This window comes from Heterodontus francisci, unplaced genomic scaffold (genome assembly GCF_036365525.1).
Source record: "Heterodontus francisci isolate sHetFra1 unplaced genomic scaffold, sHetFra1.hap1 HAP1_SCAFFOLD_74, whole genome shotgun sequence".
Taxonomy (NCBI): Eukaryota; Metazoa; Chordata; class Chondrichthyes; order Heterodontiformes; family Heterodontidae; genus Heterodontus; species Heterodontus francisci.
In genome coordinates this window covers 2,902,556-2,909,578 of record NW_027140442.1, presented here as the reverse complement: position 1 = coordinate 2,909,578, position 7,023 = coordinate 2,902,556, and positions in this window count along the sequence as shown.

The window sequence follows — 7,023 nt, the reverse complement described above, 5'->3', positions numbered from 1 at the left end:
GTGTGTCTGTGTTACTGTGTCTCAGTGTATGTCTTTGTTACTTGGTGTGAGTGTGTGTCTGTGTTACTAGGTATCAGTGAATGTCTTAGTTACTTGTTGTCAGTGTATGTCTTTGTTACTTGGTGTAAGTGTGTGTCTGTGTTACTGGGTGTCAGTGTGTGTCTGTGTTACTTGGTGTAAGTGTTTGTCTTTGTTACATGGTGTCCGTGTGTGTCTGTGTTACTGGGTGTCAGTTTATGTCTTTGTTACATGGTGTCAGTGTATGTCTTTGTTACTTGGTGTAAGTGTGTGTCTGTGTTACTGGGTATCAGTGTCTGTCTTTGTTATTTGGTGTAAGTGTGTGTCTTTGTTACTTGGTGTAAGCGTATGTCTGTGTTACATGGTGTAAGTGTTTGTCTGTGTTACTGGGTATCAGTGTATGTCTTTGTTACTTGGTGTCAGTGTATGTCATTGTTACTTGGTGTATGTGGATGTCTTTGTTACTTGGTGTCAATGTATTTCTTTGTTACTTGGTGTCAGTGTATGTCTGTGTTGTATGGTGCAAGTGTGTGTCTGTGTTACTGGGTATCAATGTATGACTTTGTTACTTGGTGTAAGTGTGTGTCTGTGTTACTGGCAATCAGTGTATGTCTTTGTTACTTGTTGTAAGTGTATGTCTTTGTTACTTGGTGTCAGTCTATGTCTTCGTTACTTGGTGTAAGTGTGTGTCTGTGTTACTGGGTGTCAGTGTGTGTCTTTGTTACTTGGTGTCCGTGTGTGTCTGTGTTACTGGGTGTCAGTGTCTGTTTTTGTTACTTGGTGTCAGTGTATGTCTTTGTTACTTGGTGTAAGTGTGTGTCTGTGTTACTGGGTTTAGGTGTGTGTCTTTGTTACTGGGTAACAGTGTATCTCTTTGTTACTTGGTGTCAGTGTGTGTCAAAATACTTGGTGTAAGTGTATGTCTTTGTTAGTTGGTGTAATTGTCTGTCTTTGTTACTTGGTGTCAGTGTATGTCTGTGTTACTTGGTGTAAGTGTGTTTCTTTGTTACTTGGTGTAAGTGTATGCCTTTGTTAATTGGTGTCAGTGTATGTCTTTGTTACCTGGTGACAGTGTGTGTCTGTGTTCCTGTGTATCAGTGTATGTCTTTGTGACTTGGTATCAATGTATGTCTTTGTTACTTGGTGTAAGTGTCTGTGTTTGTTACTGGGTGTCAGTGTGTGTCTGTGTTACTTGGTGTCAGTGTATGTCTTTGTTACTTGGTGTCAGTGTGTGTCTGTGTTAATGGGTATCAGTGTGTGTCTTTGTTACTTGGTGTAAGTGTATGTCTTTGTTACTTGGTGTCAGTCTATGTCTTCGTTACTTGGTGTAAGTGTGTGTCTGTGTTACTGGGTGTCAGTGTGTGTCTTTGTTACTTGGTGTCCGTGTGTGTCTGTGTTACTGTGTGTCAATGTATGTCTTTGTTACCTGGTGTCAGTGTATGTCTTTGTTACATGGTGTAATTGCGTGTCTGTGTTACTGGGTATCTATGTATGTCTTTGTTACTTGGTGTCAGTGCCTGTCTTTGCTACATGGTGTAAGTGTATGTTTTTGTTACTTGGTGTCAGTGTATGTCTTTGTTACTTTGTGTAAGTGTGTGTCTGTGTTACTGGGTTTAGGTGTGTGTCTTTGTTACTGGGTATCAGTGTATCTCTTTGTTACTTAGTGTCAGTGTATGTCAAAATACTTGGTGTAAGTGTATGTCCTTGTTAGTTGGTGTAATTGTCTGTCTTTAATACTTGGTGTCAGTGTATGTCTTTGTTACTTGGTGTAAGTCTGTTTCTTTGTTACTTGGTGTAAGTGTATGTCTTTGTTACTTGGTGTAAGTCTGTTTCTTTGTTACTTGGTGTAAGTGTATGCCTTTGTTAATTGGTGTCAGTGTATGTCTTTGTTACCTGGTGTCAGTGTGTGTCTGTGTTACTGGGTATCAGTGTGTGTCTGTGTTACTTGGTGTCAGTGTGTGTCTGTGTTACTGGGGGTCATTGTGTGTTTCTAACTGGGTGTCAGTGGGTGTCTGTGTTACTGGGTATCAATGTATTTCTTTGTTACTTGGTGTCAGTGTATGTGTTTGTGACTTGGTGTCATTGCATGTCTTAGTTTCTGGGGGTCAGTGTATGTCTTTGTTCCATGGTGTAAGTGTTTGTCTGTGTTACTGGGTATCAGTGTATGTCTTTGTTACTTGGTGTCAGTGCATGTCTTTGTTACTTGGTGTATGTGTATGTCTTTGTTACTTGGTGTCAATGTATGTCTTTGTTACTTGGTGTCAGTGTATGACTGTGTTGCATGGTGTAAGTGTGTGTCTGTGTTACTGGGTATCAATGTATGACTTTGTTACTTGGTGTAAGTGTGTATCTGTGTTACTGGGTATCAGTGTATGTCTTTGTTACTTGGTGTAAGTGTATGTCTTTGTTACGTGGTGTCAGTCTATGTCTTTGTTACTTGGTGTCCGTGGTTGTCTGTGTTACTGGGTGTCAGTGTATGTCTTTGTTACCTGGTGTCAGTGCATGTCTTTGTTACATGGTGTAATTGCGTGTCTGTGTTACTGGGTATCTATGTATGTCTTTGTTACTTGTTGTCAGTGTCTGTCTTTGCTACATGGTGTAAGTGTATGTTTTTGTTACTTGGTGTCAGTGTATGTCTTTGTTACTTGGTGTAAGTGTGTGTCTGTGAAACTGGGTTTAGGTGTGTGTCTTTGTTACTGGGTATCAGTGTATGTCTTTGTTACTTGGTGTCAGTGTATTTGAAAATACTTGGTGTAAGTGTATGTCTTTGTTAGTTGGTGTAATTGTTTGTCTTTGTTACTTGGTGTCAGTGTATGTCTGTGTTACTTGGTGTAAGTTTGTTTCTTTGTTACTTGGTGTAAGTGTATGCCTTTGTTAATTGGTGTCAGTGTATGTCTTTGTTACCTGGTGTCAGTGTGTGTCTGTGTTACTGGGATTCAGTGTATGTCTTTGTGACTTGGTATCAATGTCTGTCTTTGTTACTTGGTGTCAGTGTCTGTGTTTGTTACTGGGTGTCAGTGTGTGTCTGTGTTACTTGGTGTCAGTGTATGTCTTTGTTACTTGGTGTCAGTGTGTGTCTGTGTTACTGGGGGTCATTGTGTGTTTCTAACTGGGTGTCAGTGGGTGTCTGTGTTACTGGGTATCAATGTATGTCTTTGTTACTTGGTGTCAGTGTATGTGTTTGTGACTTGGTGTCATTGCATGTCTTAGTTACTGGGTGTCAGTGTATGACTTTGTTACTTGGTGCGAGTGTATGTCAAAATAGTTGTTGAAAGTGTATGTCTTTGTTACTTGGTGTAATTGTCTGTCGTTGTTACTTGGTGTCAGTGTATGTCTGTGTTACTTGGTGTCAGTGTATGTCTGTGTTTCTGTGCATCAGTGCGTGTTACTGGTTGTCAGTGTGCGTCTGTGACACTAGGTGTCAGTATTTAGTTTAGTTTTGAGACACAGCACTGAAACAGGCCCTTCGGCCCACCGAGTCTGTGCCGACAATCAACCAACCATTTATACTATTCGTACACGTATCCCATATTCCAATAACATCCCCACCGGTCCTTATATATTTCCCTACCACCTACCTATACTAGGGGCAATTTATAATGGCCAATTAACCGACCAACCTGCAAGTCTTTGGCATGTGGGAGGAAACCGGAGCACCCGGAGGAAACCCACGCAGACACAGGGAGAACTTGCAAACTCCGCACAAGCAGTAGCCAGAATCGAACCCGGGTCCCTGGAGCTGTGAGGCTGCAGTGCTAACCACTGCGCCACTGTGCCGCCCAGTGTGTATCTGTGTTACTGGGTGTCAGTGTATGTCTTTGTTACTTGGTGTCAGTGTGTGTCTGTGTTACTGGGTGTCAGTGTGTTTGTTTGTCTTACTGGCTGTCAGTGTATGTCTTTGTTACTAGGTGCAAGTGTGTGTCTGTGTTACTGGGTATCAGTGTGTGTCTTTGTTACTTGGTGTAAGTGTGTGTCTGTGTTACTGGGTATCAGTGTATGTCTTTGTGATTGGTGTCAGTGTATGTCTTTGTTACTGGGTGTCAGTGTGTGTCTTTGTGACTTGGTGTCAGTGTATGTCTTTGTTACTTGGTGTAAGTTTGTGTCTGTGCTACTGGGTATCAGTGTATGTCTTTGTTACTTGGTGTCAGTGTATGTCTTTGTTACTGGGTGTCAGTGTGTGTCTTTGTGACTTGGTGTCAGTGTATGTCGTTGTTACTTGGTGTAAGTGTGTGTCTGTGTTACTGGGTATCAGTGTATGTATTTGTTACTTGGTGTCAGTGTATGTCAAAATACTTGGTGTAAGTGTATGTCTTTGTTACTAGGTGTAATTGTCTGTCTTTGTTACTTGGTGTAAGTTTATGTCTTTGTTACTTGGTGTCAGTGTATGTCTGTGTTACTGGGTGTCAGTGTATGTCTTTGTTACCTGGTGTCAGTGTATGTCTTTGTTACATGGTGTAAGTGCGTGTCTGTGTTACTGGGTATCTATGTATGTCTTTGCTACATGGTGTAAGTGCATGTTTGTGTTACTTGGTGTAAGTGTATGTCTTTGTTACTTGGTGTAAGTGTGTGTCTGTGTTACTGGGTTTAGGTGTGTGTCTTTGTTACTGGGTATCAGTGTATCTCCGTGTTACTTGGTGTCAGTGTATGTCTTTGTTACTGTGTATCAGTGGTTCTCTGTGTTAGTGGGTATCAGTGTGTGTTTGTTTGTGTTACTGGCTGTCAGTGTGTGTCTGTGACACTAGGTGTCAGTATGTAGTTTAGTTTGGAGATACAGCACTTAAACAGGCCCTTCGGCCCACCGAGTCTGTGCCGACCATCAACCACCCATTTATACTAATCCTACACTAATCCCGTATTTCTATCACATCCCCAGCTGTCCCTATATATTTCCCTCCCACCTACCTATACTAGGGGCAATTTATAACGGCCAATTAACCTATCAACCTGCAAGTCTTTGGCATGTGGGAGGAAACCGGAGCATCCGGAGGAAACTCACGCAGACACAGGGAGAACTTGCAAACTACGCACAGGCAGTGCCAGAATCCAACCCGGGTCCCTGGAGCTGTGAGGCTGCGGTGCAAACAACAGCGCCAATGTGCCCCACCGCCCCCCCCCCCCCCCAGTGTGTGCCTGTGTTACTGGGTATCAGTGTATGTCTTTGTTACTTGGTGTCAGTGTATGTCTGTGTTCCTTGGTGTAAGTGTGTGTCTGTGTTACTGGGTATCAGTGTATGTCTTTGTTACTTGGTGTAAGTGTGTGTCTTTGTTACTGGGTATCAGTGTATGTCTTTGTTACTTGGTGTCAGTGTATGTCTTTGTTACTTGGTGTAAGTGTGTGTCTTTGTTACTTGGTGTCAGTGTATGTCTTTGTTACTTGGTGTCAGTGTGTGTCTGTGTCACTGGCTGTCGGTGTGTGTCTGTGTTACTTGGTGTAAGTGTGTGTCTTTGTTACTTGATGTCCGTGTGTGTCTGTGTTACTGGGTGTCAGTTTATGTCTTTGTTACTTGGTGTCAGTGTATGTCTTTGTTACTTGGTGTAAGTGTGTGTCTGTGTTACTGGGTATCAGTGTCTGTCTTTGTTTCTTGGTGTAAGTGTGTGTCTGTGTTACTGGGTATCAGTGTATGTCTTTGTTACTTGGTGTCAGTGCATGTCTGTGTTACTTGGTGTAAGTGTGCGTCTGTGTTACTGTGTCTCAGTGTATGTCTTTGTTACTTGGTGTGAGTGTGTGGCTGTGTTACTGGGTATCAGTGAATGTCTTGGTTACTTGTTGTCAGTGTATGTCTTTGTTACTTGGTGCAAGTGTATGTCGTTGTTACTTGGTGTCGATGTATGTCTTTGTTACTTGGTGTAAGTGTGTGTCTGTGTTACTGGGTGTCAGTGTTTGTCTGTGTTACTTGGTGTAAGTGTTTGTCTTGGTTACTTGGTGTATGTGTGTGTCTTTGTTACTTGGTGTAAGCGTATGTCTGTGTTACTTGGTGTAAGTGTGTGTCTTTGTTACTTGGTGTAAGCGTATGTCTGTGTTACATGGTGTAAGTGTGTGTCTGTGTTACTGGGTGTCAGTTTATGTCTTTGTTACTTGGTGTCAGTTTATGTCTTTGTTACTTGGTGGAAGTGTTTGTCTGTGTTACTGGGTATCAGTGTCTGTCTTTGTTACTTGGTGTAAGTGTGTGTCTGTGTTACTTGGTGTAAGTGTGTGTCTTTGTTACTTGGTGTAAGCGTATGTCTGTGTTATATGGTGTAAGTGTTTGTCTGTGTTACTGGTATCAGTGTATGTCTTTGTTACTTGGTGTAAGTGTGAGTCTGTGTTACTGGGTATCACTGTATTTCTTTGTTACTTGGTGTCAGTGTATGTCTTTGTTACTTGGTGTATCTGTATGTCTTTGTTACTTGGTGTCAATGTATGTCTTTGTTACCTGCTGTCAGTGTATGTCTGTGTTTTTGGGTATCAATGTATGACTTTGTTATTTGGTGTAAGTGTGTGTCTGTGTTACTGGGTATCAGTGTATGTCTTTGTCACTTGGTGTAAGTGTATGTCTTTGTTACTTGGTGTCAGTCTATGTCTTCGTTACTTGGTGTAAGTGTGTGTCTGTGTTACTGGGTGTCAGTGTGTGTCTTTGATACTTGGTGTCCGTGTGTGTCTGTGTTACTGGGTGTCAGTGTATGTCTTTGTTACCTGGTGTCAGTGTATGTCTTTGTTACATGGTGTAATTGCGTGTCTGTGTTACTGGGTATCAGTGTATGTCTTTGTTACTTTGTGTAAGTGTATGTCTTTGTTACTTGGTGTCAGTCTATGTCTTTGTTACTTGGTGTAAGTGTATGTCTTTGTTACTTGGTGTCAGTCTATGTCTTCGTTACTTGGTGTAAGTGTGTGTCTGTGTTACTGGGTGTCAGTGTATGTCTTTGTTACCTGGTGTCAGTGTATGTCTTTGTTACATGGTGTAATTGCGTGTCTGTGTTACTGGGTATCAGTGTATGTCTTTGTTACTTGGTGTAAGTGTATGTCTTT